This window comes from Jatropha curcas, chromosome 1 (genome assembly GCF_041381405.1).
Source record: "Jatropha curcas cultivar XTBG-Jc1 chromosome 1, XTBG_Jcur_1.0, whole genome shotgun sequence".
Lineage (NCBI taxonomy): Eukaryota > Viridiplantae > Streptophyta > Magnoliopsida > Malpighiales > Euphorbiaceae > Jatropha > Jatropha curcas.
This window is the reverse complement of record NC_143151.1, coordinates 25,066,218-25,081,424: the sequence shown is the minus strand read 5'-3', so window position 1 is coordinate 25,081,424 and position 15,207 is coordinate 25,066,218. Positions and strand designations below refer to the sequence as shown.

The window sequence follows — 15,207 nt, the reverse complement described above, 5'->3', positions numbered from 1 at the left end:
TAGACAGTGTGTATTCATTGGCTATGGCCAAGACCAATTTGGCTATAAGTTTTATGACCGAGTCCAGAAGAAGACTATAAGAAGTCGTGATGCTGTATTTGTTGAAGATCAGACTATTAAAGAAATTGAAAATACTCAAAAGTTGAGTGCTAATAGATCTGATGAAGACTCAACAGACATACAAATAGTCCCTCCAGTAGAACGCAGACAAATTGGAGATGAAGAAAATGTTCCACAAGAACAAGTGCCAAAGTTAGAAAATTCAGAAGTTCCTAATGAAAATGAACCAGATGAAGATTATGGTGTTCATGTTCAACCACCAGCACCGGAAGGTTCTCAAAAATTAAGAAGATCTAGTAGAGTTAGACAACCATCTACTAGATATCCAGTCAATGAGTATGTATTGACGACTGACAGGGGACACTATAAAAAAATCACCATTTTGCGATCGATTATTGCGACCGATCGAATTTGGTCGTAATTTTGCGACCGATTTGCGACGTATGGACAAACAGTCGCAAATTGTAGTGTTAAAAATTCCCGCGAGTTTGTTTTCCAGTTTGCGACACGTGTATGACGTATTTGCAACCAATTTTGCTACCGATGTGCGACCATGAATTATTCTGTCGTAAAATTGCGCGCTTCAAAACAAGGAACAAATTCTGCGAACGATTTGCGACCGATTTGCGACCGCTTAGTTGCGACCAAAAATTATGGTCGCAAATCAGTCGCAATTTTGGTGCCAAGTAAAACGACGTTGCAGAGTTAAAAATTGCGACCGATTTTGTTGAAATTTGTGGTCGATCATAAATTTTAAGGCTTTAAACGCCAGACACCCTCCTTCTTCTTTCTTCTTCCTTCTTTCTTCTTCTTTCTTTCTTCTCCTCCTCCTCTCTTCTCCTCCGTTCGCAGTGCCGTCCCAGTGTGTTGCTGCACTGCTCCAGGCCGCCTGACTCTGCGCCGGTCACTTCTACCCGGCTTTCGTGCACTTTGGTCACTTCGCAAAACGCTCTCAGGTATGTTTTGCATTTTTTTTTTGTTTTTTTTTTGCGATTTATTATTATTATTATTGTTATTATTATTATATACAAGCATGGGGCGGATTTGATTATAAAATTAGATCCGAGGCTATTTCGGATTATGTCTTAACACATAAAATTATTACTCAAATATTAATCGATTCATAACTTTTAGTATGAATGCATCAGATATGAGTCTTGATGTGGTTTGAATCATTGGCATCAGTAACTTATGGTGAGCTTGTTAAGCTTTCGGAAGCAAATTGTTGAGTATTTAAATTAACCGGAACAAATGACTATGATCAAATCACAAAAATTACATAAGAAACAATATGGCTTTGCCAATTGCAAAATAATATGGTTTTCTGTAGTATTAATTTAACATTTAAATTTCATCAAGTTATTAAATTCAACAATTTAATTTCATCAAGCTATTAATTTAACATTTACTTTATTTTCTTGTTTTTTTTTTCACACATCAAACAAAAGTAAAGAGAAATTTTGTGATTCTTTAAGAAAAGAAAAAAAAGAATAATTTTACCATGGTTTCACTATTAGAACGTTTTATTATAAAATAATTTTACCATGAGTTTTCATATTCAATGCATTTATTGTAGTTTGCATTTTCTTTTATTTTTAATCTTTATGTCATATTTTATGTTGTTTACCGTGATTTTTCGTATCTAGTGCATTTATTGTAGTTTTCATTTTCTTTTGTTTTTAATCTTTATATCATATTTTATGAAACAACAATTAGACTAAAAAATTGTGTTGTAAATCATTCTTTATGCATGTATGCTAACTATTTCACTTGGCAATGAATAAATGATTCATCAATTTATTATGAGTGATTCTCAAAAATTACAAATTAAAGTCTTTGATGCTTATGAGGAAAAAAAGAGTATATTTTTCATTTATTATTATTATTGTTATTGTTATTATTATTATATTTTTTTTAAATGAATGATGCGTTTCGATTGGAGGCCTAGTAGTGGCCATTTTGCCTTTGGAGAATGTTGGTATGATATAGAAGTGTTTATTGAAGTGTCTTTGTATTTGAGATTTGATTGTGTTGTGCCGAAATGCTACTGAATTTTTTTCCAAAAAATTCATTATAACCTTAGTATTGAATAAATGAACTTAGTGAGTTTACATTTATATATAGTTACCCTTATTATAGAAATAACGTTAGTAATTTAGAAGTGTAAATTGAACATTACATTTGGCATGTTTTAAGGATGGTTTAGACTAATGCAATTACATATAATTTGCCCTTTATAAACATAGTGTTAATTAGGTAAAAAAAATGCGAACTAATTGAGATTGGATGTACTGGAGGTACGAGGTCAATGGGATATTAAGGCAAGAGTTCTTGCAAGTATTAGAGGCGTTTATACAGTTTGCAGTTGGTAATCCCAGTTGTATGGATGGTAATAAGTTGAGGTGTCCATGTAATCACAAGAAGTGTCGAAATAGAGCCTTCTTAGACATCGATACAATTAAACTTCATTTATGCAAAAATGGGTTCGTGGAAAATTATTACGAATGGACACATCATGTTGGACCTCGAGTTTCCAGTGGGTCGGGCCACTCTATTCCGGTAAGTTTAGAAGGTCAGCCTTATCAATTTCAGTATGGTAATCAATGCAATGATATGGTAATCAATGCGAGTAGAGTAGAATGTCATTGGGATAATATGGAGGAATCGCCAAACGTAGCAGCATAACAATTGTTTGACATGCTAAGTGCAGCTAACAGTGAACTGTGGCCTGGATGCAAGAATCATTCAGTTCTATCTGTTATGGCACGATTACTGCACATGAAAGCGGAGCACCATTTTTCAAAAAGGTGTTACGATGATTTTGTGCAGTTAGCAAAAGAAATGTTTCCTGAAGGCCATTCAATGGTTGATAATTTTTACCGGACAAAAAAATTAGTTCGGGGATTGGGACTACCCGTTGAAAAGATTGATTGTTGTCATAATAATTATATGATATACTGGGGCCTTGAATCAGAATTTAGAGACTACAAGTTTTGTAATCTTCCAAGATATCAACGGCGGGGTAAAGGGACTGGTAGAGTACAAAGAGAGAAGGCTTTCAAGAAGATGTATTATTTCCCTCTTGTTCCTCGCCTTCAAAGTTATATGCATCTAAGGCGACAGCTGAACACATGACATGGCATGCTTTGCATGAATATGAGGATGGTATAATGACTCATCCGTCAGACTCTGAAGCGTGGAAACATTTTGATAACATTCATCCTGTGTTTGCTGCTGATATGAGAAACATGAGATTGGGGCTTTGTACTGATGGGTTTCAGCCGTTTGGCAAATCAGGACAACAATATTAATCATGGCCTATCATTGTCACACCATATAATCTACCACCGTCAATATGTATGAAAGATGAATATATATTTTTGTGTGTTATTGTACCTGGCCCTACTAATCTGAAACACAAAATTAATGTGTTTCTACAGCCTTTGATTGCCGAACTTAATTATTTATGGGAATATGGGGTTCAAACATTCGATATTTCGACCAATCAGAATTTCATAATACGAGCTGCTTTGCTTTGGACCATCAGTGATTTTCCAGCATTTGGAATGTTATTTGGGTGGAGTACGGCAGGGAAATTGGCTTATCCTCATTGCATGAAAAACACTAATGCATTTACACTAAAAAATGGAGGTAAACAATGTTAGTTTGATTATCATCGCAAATTCTTACCAGAATCTCACCCTTGGAGGAGAAATCGACAATGCTTTAGAAAGAACATGACTATTGCTGAACCCCCTCCGCCTGTGAAGTCTGGAGCTAAAATATTACAAGAAATTGAAGATTTGGGCCTTATGAAAGTTACAGAGTTAGGTGTAGATGAGGTAAATGGAAGAATTGGCAGGAATAGCGGGTGGAAAAAGCGAAGCATCTTCTGGGATTTGCCATACTAGAGTTCACTTCTTATCCGTCATAACCTTGATGTGATGCACATAGAAAAAAATGCGTTTGAAAATATGTTCAACACTGTCATGAACATTGAAGGGAAAAGCAAGGATAATGCAAAAGCGAGAGCAGACATGAAGGAAATTTATCGTCGACCAGAACTCGAGCAATATGTACTTACTGGTAAGTTTCCAAAGGCATGTTATTGTTTAGATAAACCCGAAAGGAAATTATTGTGCGAATGGGTACGATCATTAAGGTTTCCAGATGGATACTGTTCAAATATGGGTAGATGTGTGGACATGAGGAAGTACAGATTGTTTGGCATGAAAAGCCATGACTGTCATGTTTTCATGCAAAGATTAATCCCTGTGGCATTCCAGGAATTATTGCCAGGGAAAATTTGGGAAGCAATGACAGGATTGAGTCTCTTTTTCAAGGAATTGACTATGACTGTTATCCATGCGATGATATGAACCAATTAGCGCGAGAAATCCCAGTAGTGATATGCAAATTGGAGCGAATTTTTCCACCCAGCTTCTTTGATTCTATGGAGCATCTGCCGGTTCATTTGCCCTCGTGTAGCAGGACCGGTACAATATAGATGGATGTATCCATTTGAGAGGTGAATCAGTAACATCCCATTCTAATCATTACATCATTTATTTCAACTCATACTTACATATTGGCATTGTATAATGACAGAAACCTACAGAAAATTAAAAAGAATATGCGCAATAAGGCAAAGGTCGAGGGATCAATTTGCAATGCATATTTGCTGGAACAAGCTTCCACCTTCTGTTCACACTACTTTGAACCACATGTTTTCACCAAGCATCGGAGAGTGCCACATAACGATGATGGAGGAGATGGAATAGAATCTGAGTTTGAAGGAAATCTAACAATTTTCACCTATCCTGGGCGTACGATTGGTAAATAAAAAAAAAAGACGATTGACTGATGTAGAGATACGAGTGGCTCAAACCTATATTTTGTTGAATTGCGAAGAGATTACACCATTTGTATAGTAAGTATACATATTGTAGATAGTCTAAACCCGGTGTGGGGCGTAGTTAAATCATACTTATGCTAATTTTGTTCGTTCATAAACAGGAAATATATCAATCTTTTGCGGCTTCAAAATCCCAATTTGACTGATACTGCAGTTGATGCAAAACTGGACTCTGAATTTGCAAAATGGTTCAAATATTATGTAAGTTACTTTCAATGTACACAACATGGAATGTACATTTATTAGATCTCACTCATGTCATTACTATTTCCCATAGGCTCGAAGCTCAAAAATCGATATTGGTAACAGATTCATTACCGATCTAGCAAAGGGACCTCCACCGGTTGCTAATGCTTACTCTGGCTACTTTGTAAATGGTTACAAGTTTCACATTGAGGGTTATGGGAGAAGCAGAAAGACAATGAACAACGGTGTTTGCATAAAGGGATCAAACTACAGTGACGTGTCAAACGATTTTTATGGGAAATTGGTTGAGGTTTTAGAGTTAGAATATCCAGGCCTACCAATGAAGTTCACAATCTTATTCAAATGTGAATGGTTTGATCCTATGCCAAACGTTGGCACGAAGATTCATCCTAAGTATAATCTGGTAGATATTAATCAAAGAAGAAGATATACAAAGTATGAACCTTTTGTGTTGGCAATGTAAGCTACACAGGTCTACTATGTCCTATATCCATCGTTTAAATGAGATCGTTGCGATTGGATGGAAGTGTGTAAAATCAAGGCTAGATTAGTTGTTCATGCACTTGAAACCAAACAATCTGCTTCACTCGCAGTACCAGAGCCATTTCAAGAAGTAATGGTTGATACGCAACCGATGCAAGTTGATGAAGATTTAACGGATAGATTGGATGATGAAAGCCAATCTTATGTTGAAATAGGAGCATTGGATGATGAAGAGGAAGAAGATCAAATCATCATGGGTACCTCAGAAGACGAATATGAAGAAGAGGAAGAAGATGAAGAGGAGGAGGAAGCAGATGATAATGAAGACACTTAATACTTAGAACAGTTTTACTGTTAAAAATTGATAGATGTATATCTAATATTATTAACGAAGAATTTCAATGTTATTAACTTTCTTTACTCATATTTACCACATGTTCTACAATTCATATAATTGTATAAATTCATTTATCTAGGTTCTAATATCTACAGTACAAATGGCTAGAGGCAGAGCATTTGATTCAGACGCGTTCGACAGTGGTTCGCGTGGAGGTCGTGGCCCTGGACGCAGTGCCCGTGGACGAGGAGGGACTCTCCCTCCTTCTTCAAGTACGTCTGGGGCTTCATCCTCTGCTCAGCGACCAGTACTGCCGCCATCACTTCCTTCTGCTCCTTCCTCTTCTACCCCCGTTTCTGGACTAGTGCAGACTTCACTAGCTGCACAGTCATCTACTATGCAAGGTAATCATAAATGTCATTACTGTCATTTCAATTATACATTAATTATTTATCTGCATTTATAGCATTTCTCACTTCTTTTGTAGCTTCATCAGATCCACGTACTAGCCTCAGTTTGGTAGCGGGATAGTAAGTACTTATTCACTTTTTCCTCTGTGCTTGGTTTTGTTCAGATTGTGATGCTTTCGTCTAATTATATTTCACTTGCGTTTTTTTTCTCAGCATATATCCATCCTCTCGAGCATCGAGGCAAATTATGAAGATAATCAAGCTACAACTGTATAAAGAAGGATACACATGGGATGCCGTACCACAAGAGGCGAGAGACTTTTATTGGGATGAGTTTCAGGTACGCTTTGGTTTAAGCTATATCATCATTCAATGTTTACAATTCATCAAGATACCTCATTTTATTGAAATTTTATTTTTCATTTTTTGCAGAAGCATTTCGTATGGGACGAGGCAATTACGATTATGCTGAAAGTGGCCTGGGAGAAGTTATGCGCTGACCGATATGTTGACTTCACCTGTAGGACGAGAAGAAGCGGTAAGAAGCAGCAGTGCGTGTCTCAAGAGATATGGGAGAGCTGGCAAAAGGCTTGGGAGGATCCTGCATTCAAGAGAAAGTGGGAGATATTTGCACAAACTAGGCGTAATGAGACTGGCGGTGATGGAGCAGGACCTTCTCGACACACAGGCGGATCAATATCTGCTATAGAGACAGCTCGATTATTAGTGAGTTAAATAGTCACAATATATGAAACTGATGTTTAATGAAAGGACACTATATTAATATATCATGCATAAAAATTCATTACAGGCTGAAAAATTAGGTCGTGAGCCCACAACGATTGAGGTGTTTACGTACACTCACATGAAGGACCACGATCTTAATACGTTTGTCGATAGACGTGCGGTTAGCGTCAATGTAAGTAACAATGAAAAATGTTTACATTTACCCTCTAGTCGTTGCAAAGATGTACAAAGTTCAATATAATAAAGCTTGCAACTGCATTGATTAATTAATTTTTTATTTTCAGGAGAACTATACTATAGCTCGGGAGTGTCTTGTTTCTTCTCAGGCTGATGAATTTGAAGCTGAGTCAAGAATTGATGAGGTAGCACTATATCTCGAGGCTGTAGGGGGCGAGAAGAAGAGGAAGGTATATGGCATCGGGTCTTAGGCATCACAGTTTTACTGCGGCTCAGCATCTCACGCTTCTGCAGCCAGCGCAGGATCACAGCCCGAGCACAGTGCTGAGGAGTTTACTGCATTATAGGCTCGTGTTGATGATCAGCAGAGATAGATTACAGAACTTAGAGCGCATGTCATACGGCTATCCGGTCAGCCCGATGCTGGTACTTCTTCCTCTGATCTTGCGCCTGTTATAGATCGAAATGTTTCGACATCTCAGCAGCAGCCACTACCGTCTCATGATCCCGATGCTGCAGACGATACCTTGGTCACTCCTCCCGGCACTACAACACATGCATCAGGTACTCCTCTCGGCGATTCGACATTGGATCGTGCAGATGACGAACCGCGTGGATTTGATTTTAGACATTTTTTATTTTCCAGTTGTTTTTTTAAATTTTGTTTAGTACATTAACAATTACATTTTGATATTGTTTTTGAATTGCGTTTGTGATATATATATATGACAATTTTCATAGGTGTAAAAAAATTATGGTTTTATAATAATGTTTATTTTTTTTCTTTTCTTTTATTTTGCGACAGATTTGCGACCGATTTGCAACCAAAAATAAAAACTTTAAATTTAAAATTTGTGACCGATTTGCGACCGAATTTCATAATTGCGACAAAATGTTTCTGCGACCAATTTGCGATAGCGTTTCGCAAGGAAAACACGACCAAATTTTGCGACTGATTTTTTTGGATTTGTCAATCGCTAATTTGCTACCGATTAGCAAATCGGTTGCAAAAGATTTTGCGACAAGCAATTTTGCGACCGATAGTGGTTGGTCTCAGATCGATCGCTAAGCAAACTTAGCGATCGATTTCTTGCGCACATCGGTCGCAAAATGACGTTTTTTTTGTAGTTGGAGAACCTGAAAGCATTGAAGAAGCTATGGAAAATGAACACAAAAGGAACTCAATTGAAGCCATGCAAGATGAAATGAAATCCTTGCATGAGAATGAAACATTTGAGTTGTTGAAGTTGCCTAAAGGCAAGAAAGCTTTGAAGAACAAGTGGGTTCAGGATCAAGTAGGAAGAACACAGCTCCCAACCATGATTCAAAGCTAGGTTGGTTGTGAAAGGATTCAATCAAAGAAAGGGTATTGATTTTGATCTTTTCACCAGTTGTAAAATGACATCCATTCGGACAATGCTGGGAACGGCCGCCAGTTTTGATCTGAAAATCGAGCAAATGGATATAAAGACTACCTTCCTACATGGAGATTTGGAAGAAGAAATAGATATAGAGCAACCAGAGGGTTTCATAGAAAAAAAAATGAAAAGAGGATTGTGTTTGTAAACTTGAAGCAGGTACCGAGACAGTGGTACAAGAAGTTTGAGTCTTATGGGGGACCAAGGCTACAGAAAGATTACTTCAGATTACTGTGTTTTTATGAAATTATCTGATGATGATTACATTGTTCTTTTGTTCTATGTGGAGATATGTTGATTGTTGGTCAGAATTCTAGCTTGAAGAAACAGCTAAGTAAGTCTTTTGCTATGAAATACTTGGACTAGCAAAGCAGATTCTTGGCATGAAGATTACAAGGAATCGAAGAGCCAAGAAATTATGGTTGTCACAGGAGAAGTACATTGAGAAAGTACTTCAAAGGTTTAGAATGGAGAATGCTAAAACTGTTAGTTGTCCTCTTGCTAATCACTTTAAATTAAGTTCTAAATAGTGCCCTTCTACCGATGGAGAGAAGGAAGAAATGGAAAAGATTCCATATGCTTCAACAGTTGGAAGCTTGATGTATGCCATGGTTTGTACACGGCCAGATACTGCTCACTCAGTTGGAGTAGTGAGTCGGTTTCTTTCAAATCCTGGAAAGGAACATTGGGCTGCAGTGAAATGGATTTACAGATATGGCTGGGGATGTTGACTCAAGAAAGTCTACATCAGGATATCTAATCACATTTGCAAGGGAGCCATGTCGTGGCAGTCAAGATTACAGAAGTGTATTGCTCTGTCAACAACTAAGGCAGAAGGAGTTGCTGTGGATGAAGAAATTCTTGAATGAACTCGGAATTCATAAAGAAAGATATCAGATATTTTGCGACAGTTAAAGCACAATTCACATCGGAAAAATTCCTCATTCCATTCAAGATTAAAACACATTGATATTAGGGATGTATTGGAGATGAAGCTATTACAGCTTGAGAAGATCCATACAGAAGAAAATGGATCAGACATGTTGACAAAGATTCTTTCAAAGGAGAAGTTCGAATACTATCGGTTAGCTGCAGGAATGATGGTGGCTAATGTTCCCACTTAAGTGTGCAGGGGGAGAATTGTTGTGATGGGCCCACTTAAATAGGACCCACATTTGTAAAAGAAAGAAAAAAAAGGAAAACGTTTACACACGTTTTCTTTGAAAAAGAAAACGGTGGACGCGTTAAGTACACGTCTTCATTCTCTATAAATAGAGAATGAATTGCAGCTCACAAAATACACAGCAGAAAGAATAAAAAAAATGTAGAGAGAGAGTTATCTAGTTTTAGAAAGGGTTTCCTTAAACTAGGGGAGAGAAAAATAGTGAGGAAATTATTTTGGGGTGTTTTTGGGAAACACTTTGAGTGCCACTATTTTTGTATTACTCTCTTTGTAAGCCTACTACTTTTTAATAGTGGAAGAATCATTTGAAGTTTGTACCGTGGATGTAGCCCTCAACAGTTAAAAGTGAAACACGTTAAATTTCTGTGTGTCACTTTTTTATTTTTCCGCTGCGTTAATTTTCTCTTAATTGGTTGAAAGGGCCCAACAAATATAACATGGTTTTATATGTAAATGAGTGATGGAATTCATATTGCATAAATCAATTGATTATGCTAGGTTTACCACCAATTCCTTTACATGTCATTGAGTTATTTTATTATTATTCAATATGATATTCATCTTCTCAAGTGCAACTGACCAGCTAGTATATATCTGCATGAGCTTTGGTCTTGTAGGAGTTTGAATATGGGTTTCAAAGTTTGGCCCCTTTGGGCACATATGAGGCTTTGATGTTATATTAAAGTTTATAGGTCCATAATCAACGATGTATTGATTGAAGTGGTTCGTTACTTCAATCCCCTTAAGGGTGAGAATAAAAGATTCATCTTTGGAAAGCGCATTTTACGGTGAGAGCCAAAAATCTTTACACTCTACGGCTCGAGGGGGATTGAACCTCCTGATTATACTAAAAAAAAAAAAGTTTATAGGTCCATGTGACATGAACTTATAAATAAACGAGTATTGGAACACATCTTACATAACCAAATATTGGCTTGTACAGCAAGATCCACCAACCATTCTAATATGAGTCCTTAAGTTCTTTTTGAGATTCTTCTCACAATAAAGAGCACCTAGCTAGGTTCTTACTTCTAAGGCTTTCCTTAAATGGAGATGTGGTTTTATGCGGCTACGTGTTGTAATAATTCCTTTTTTTGTTGCCTTTGGTGTGTAAGATTGAAGATTCAAGATTCAAGATTGGCCCCCTACTTCGCCTACCAAAGATATAGGCTGAAGCGTATTACTATCTACTGTCCATGGTTTCTTAGCCTTGGGTCTTGCCTCTTTTGTCAAAGTTACGGTTGAAGTATAGAGATCTTGCTTATTTTGGCTTCTCCCTCTCCAGGTCAAAAATGCCAACCTTTTGCTCCTAACAAAGAAGTGAGACTAAGGATCAAAGATTTGTGGGTACATCCAATCAAATAGAGAATATTTATAGAATATGTTGTGAAAAAACTATGAAAATGGCCTAAGGATGTGTGCATAAAATGCTCATATAAGGTTCTATTATGGCATTTCTTTCCTTTGTATAGGCATGATATTTATACTGTAGTTGTAGTAACTATTCAGATCAGAGGTTGTTAGTTATATGTACATATATGGACCAGTAAGTCACTTGACGGAGAAATCTTTTCATCACAACATTTGCTTTGTCTCGTAACAAATATGTTCTTAATCTATGTCAAGAAATAATAGTAATGAGTAGGTTAGATTTTATATGTAAATTTTTCAGATCGGGTTTCATTTCCCCTTCTTGTACAATCTACATGGTCCAAATGGGAATAGACATCCTGCTTACTATTTCGTTGTTGGGTTTCACCTTTGCCTGGGTTTTTCAAATTTAATGTTGATGGATCAGCTCTCAGTAAACCGGGTTCAGCAGGGATAGGAGGGGTTTTGAGAAATTTAATGGGTGAAGTTGTCTGCATCTTCTATAAAAAAAAGTTAGAATTTTGGATTCTAATGAAGCTGAGATTCTTGGTATTTTCGAAGCCATTCAGGTTTTTGGATTCGCTGATTTTTTGGCAAAGAAGGATGTTACCGCCGTAGTGGACTTTTTAGCTTGGTTGTAGTTATTTTTAATATTGTTTGATAGTAGGTGAGTTTTTTTTGGGATATTTTGCATCTCTTTTTCTTAGCTTAAGAGTAGGAGAAGTTTTCTTGATCCGCATGTATTATTTTTGCTAGGCTTTTGTTTAACATTTTCAGGCTAATTATGGGTATATTAAGGAAGTCTATTGGCTTATTTTTGTATAATGCATATATTACTCATACACATAAGAAGCAGTATAATATATATTAGACGCCACATTAGATACATATTACTTATTTAAATCATATTGATTCACAAGCAATGCATGTCAATATATTCACAAAATACTCATCACCATTAACTCAATTAAATGCTCAAATAAATATATGAGATATTAATTTTTTTGAGCAATAATGGACAAATTATTTTCCTTGTGCATAAATAGCAAACGTGTCCTTCAAATAAATTCAGGCAAAATAACTTGATAACTAAATAGTTACGTAATATATATACCCTAACAGGTCACTTGAATTATTTTCTATGCTAAGATATCACATGTTGAACAAATTCAACTTCAACTTCAAGAATCAAAAGATTCACAAAATTATGCATGAAAATCTCAAAATATAAAACTTCAATTCAATTGTATTTAAGAGAATTCAACACTGGTTTATTTGAATCAGTAGTTGAATTGATAATTTTAAATTATCAATATATGTAGCCATATAAAACTAAAAAAATAGGATTTTATAAAATCACATGCTTGAATTCTTTGATGACTTTGTATTTCTTTTTATTACCAATTCTCCAAAACAGTGACTTAAACTTAATTTAGGATTGAATTGAAAAGTTTAGAAAAAAAACCTTTTAGGTGATATTTTAATAAAAGAAGGACCATTTGGAAGAGTTATAAAACTTTATGGAACTGGTTTAAAAGCCCAGAACTTCAAGGAGTTTTCTATATAAATTTGGCACTTTCGAGTTCTAATAGTGGAACTCTCGAACTTCTCTTTTTCTTTTTTTATTTTTTTTTTGAAAATATAATTTATTAACAGTAATATCAAGAATTACAAATAAAAATATAAGCCAGATATAGAATTTTACTAGCTAATAGATGTTGCTGATCTTCTAACGAAATAAATGAATTCATATCATTTTGAATAATGAAATTAAAATTTAAAAAATATAATATTAGATCTTTTCGCTTGGAGTTGATCCTGATAAAAGATATAATCCGTTAATTGATTTGAACATCAAAATAATAATTCCTCTGGATCTTCTATAACTGGATTGCTTTTTTAATAATTTGCAACATATGACGAATACAGATGAGTTTTCACCGCTATGCATTAATAGTATCAATGAAGGAATAAGTCGCACTACCAGGCTCCATCAATCGAAGATTCACACCTATAAATCAAGATCTAAAGTCTTTAACCAAATAAAATTAGATATCATAATTTGATTTAGTAATAAACCCTCACAAGAAGGGACTACACTCACAAAGAAGTGACAAAAAAACTCCAAATATGAAGACAACCAACTATAACAAAATAAAAAGACAGATCTGTTATAGGGAAAATAAAATTGAGTTTACTGAAGGAAAAAAAGACTAAAAGCAAAAAAAAAAAAAAAAAAAAAAAGATTTAAAGGAAGAGATAGTAGAAAATAGAAGGTATGGGGCTGCCGCTGTTTAACTAAAACTAGGGTTAGAAAACTAGAGAAAAAAGAGAGAGAGTTTTTTTTTTTCTTGCATTTTTGTATGGTTTTTTTTTTTTTTTTCGTTTTTTTAAAAGACAAGACGTCCACTACAAACAAGATGATATATATAATAATTTTTTTAATATAATATATTAGCATTTCATTAAAAACTTCAAATCAATACAAATAATGCAGAGAGGACATAACCCTCTCTCGAAGACAGACATAGAATAAAACTATTATAACAAAACAATTATTGTTCATTGATCTAACAAGAAATTCTAATGAAAATTAAAAGGTGAACTTGGAAAAATTAATAGATATTTAAAGTGGCTGGCTAGACGAACTCTAAATCTTCCGTATATGGCCTAAAATTCATGAACTAGTTGCTTATTACGAATCCTCTGTGTTAATAATAGTACGTCTGCTTCTTGAGAGTCTACTGCATTTTTCTCTAACCCGTATTCAAAAAATCAATCATCTCTCTTATCCGCATGGGAAGCAAACGATAAGATCCATCGTTCTGTTACCCAAGCAGTTAGTATTTTAAATAAAACAAATTATCCCCTTTTAATTAAAATTAATAAATAAAAATTTAATTAAAAAATTAATCTATTAATTATTTAAAATACATAATCCATATACTGTCCAAATACTTAAGGCACATTAGGGACCACAAGAATAAATTAATAAGACTACAAATTATAATAAGAATCCATTCATGACCAACATATTCTTATTATAATTAATCATAAATTATTCTACCAAAAATCCATGATTGAACTCCTTATCAATTTAATTTTTCATAATATAATAACTTATGTTTCCCATGTAAAGATTAGAGATGCTTGTCAAATAAAATAAATCACTGACAATTTATTTAAATAATTATTTTAATCTTTAAGATTGTTGCTTAACTTGTTTCATATGTCGGATTAAAAATCCACCTGCAGGGTTTACACAATGAAACCTTATAAGCTTAAAGTGCATCATCATTCGCTAAACCGAAACATGGATTCTATCATTAATTAATATTTCACAAATCTAAGTTGCATTTGTGCATTTCACTGAGAATTATTATCCCGATAAATGAAACTCGCTCTTTAATAAATTAAAGCACAAAATAATGTATATTTGCTCATATTAATTAAATCAAGACTAGCTAAAAATATAAATCTTTTGTCTAATGTCCTAGAAAATATATTTTAAAGGTCAGTATAAAACAACCATTTTTTGTGTGGTCCAGTTAGATACATACAAAATGTTTTAATGCAAATCTCCAATTAAATACATAGAAATAATTTTTCAAAGAAATAACATCAAAACCATACTATTACATTTGCAATGTTAATTGTATAACTCTATTAGTCTCAATAAACCAAAACAAATGCAAAAAAAAAAAAAAAATAATAATAATAATAATAAAATAAAATAAAAACTCCACACAAGATGGAGATAAACCACGAAAAATAGAAAAAAACATCAAAAACTTAAATTTGTGCTAAATAGTCCTAGATTTGTAACTTATTTAACAAAAAAAAACATAAACATTTGTAATGAAATAAAAAATAATGAGCGGCTATCACAAGAGTTAAAA

The 15,207-nt window shown here is 34.6% G+C and overlaps 1 pseudogene; it reads left to right on the top strand.

Moving 5' to 3' along the window:
- The window catches only part of LOC149499214 (uncharacterized), a 35,054-nt pseudogene extending 28,142 nt beyond the window's left edge, over positions 1-6,912 (top strand).
- Positions 6,913-15,207: the final 8,295 nt, after the last annotated feature.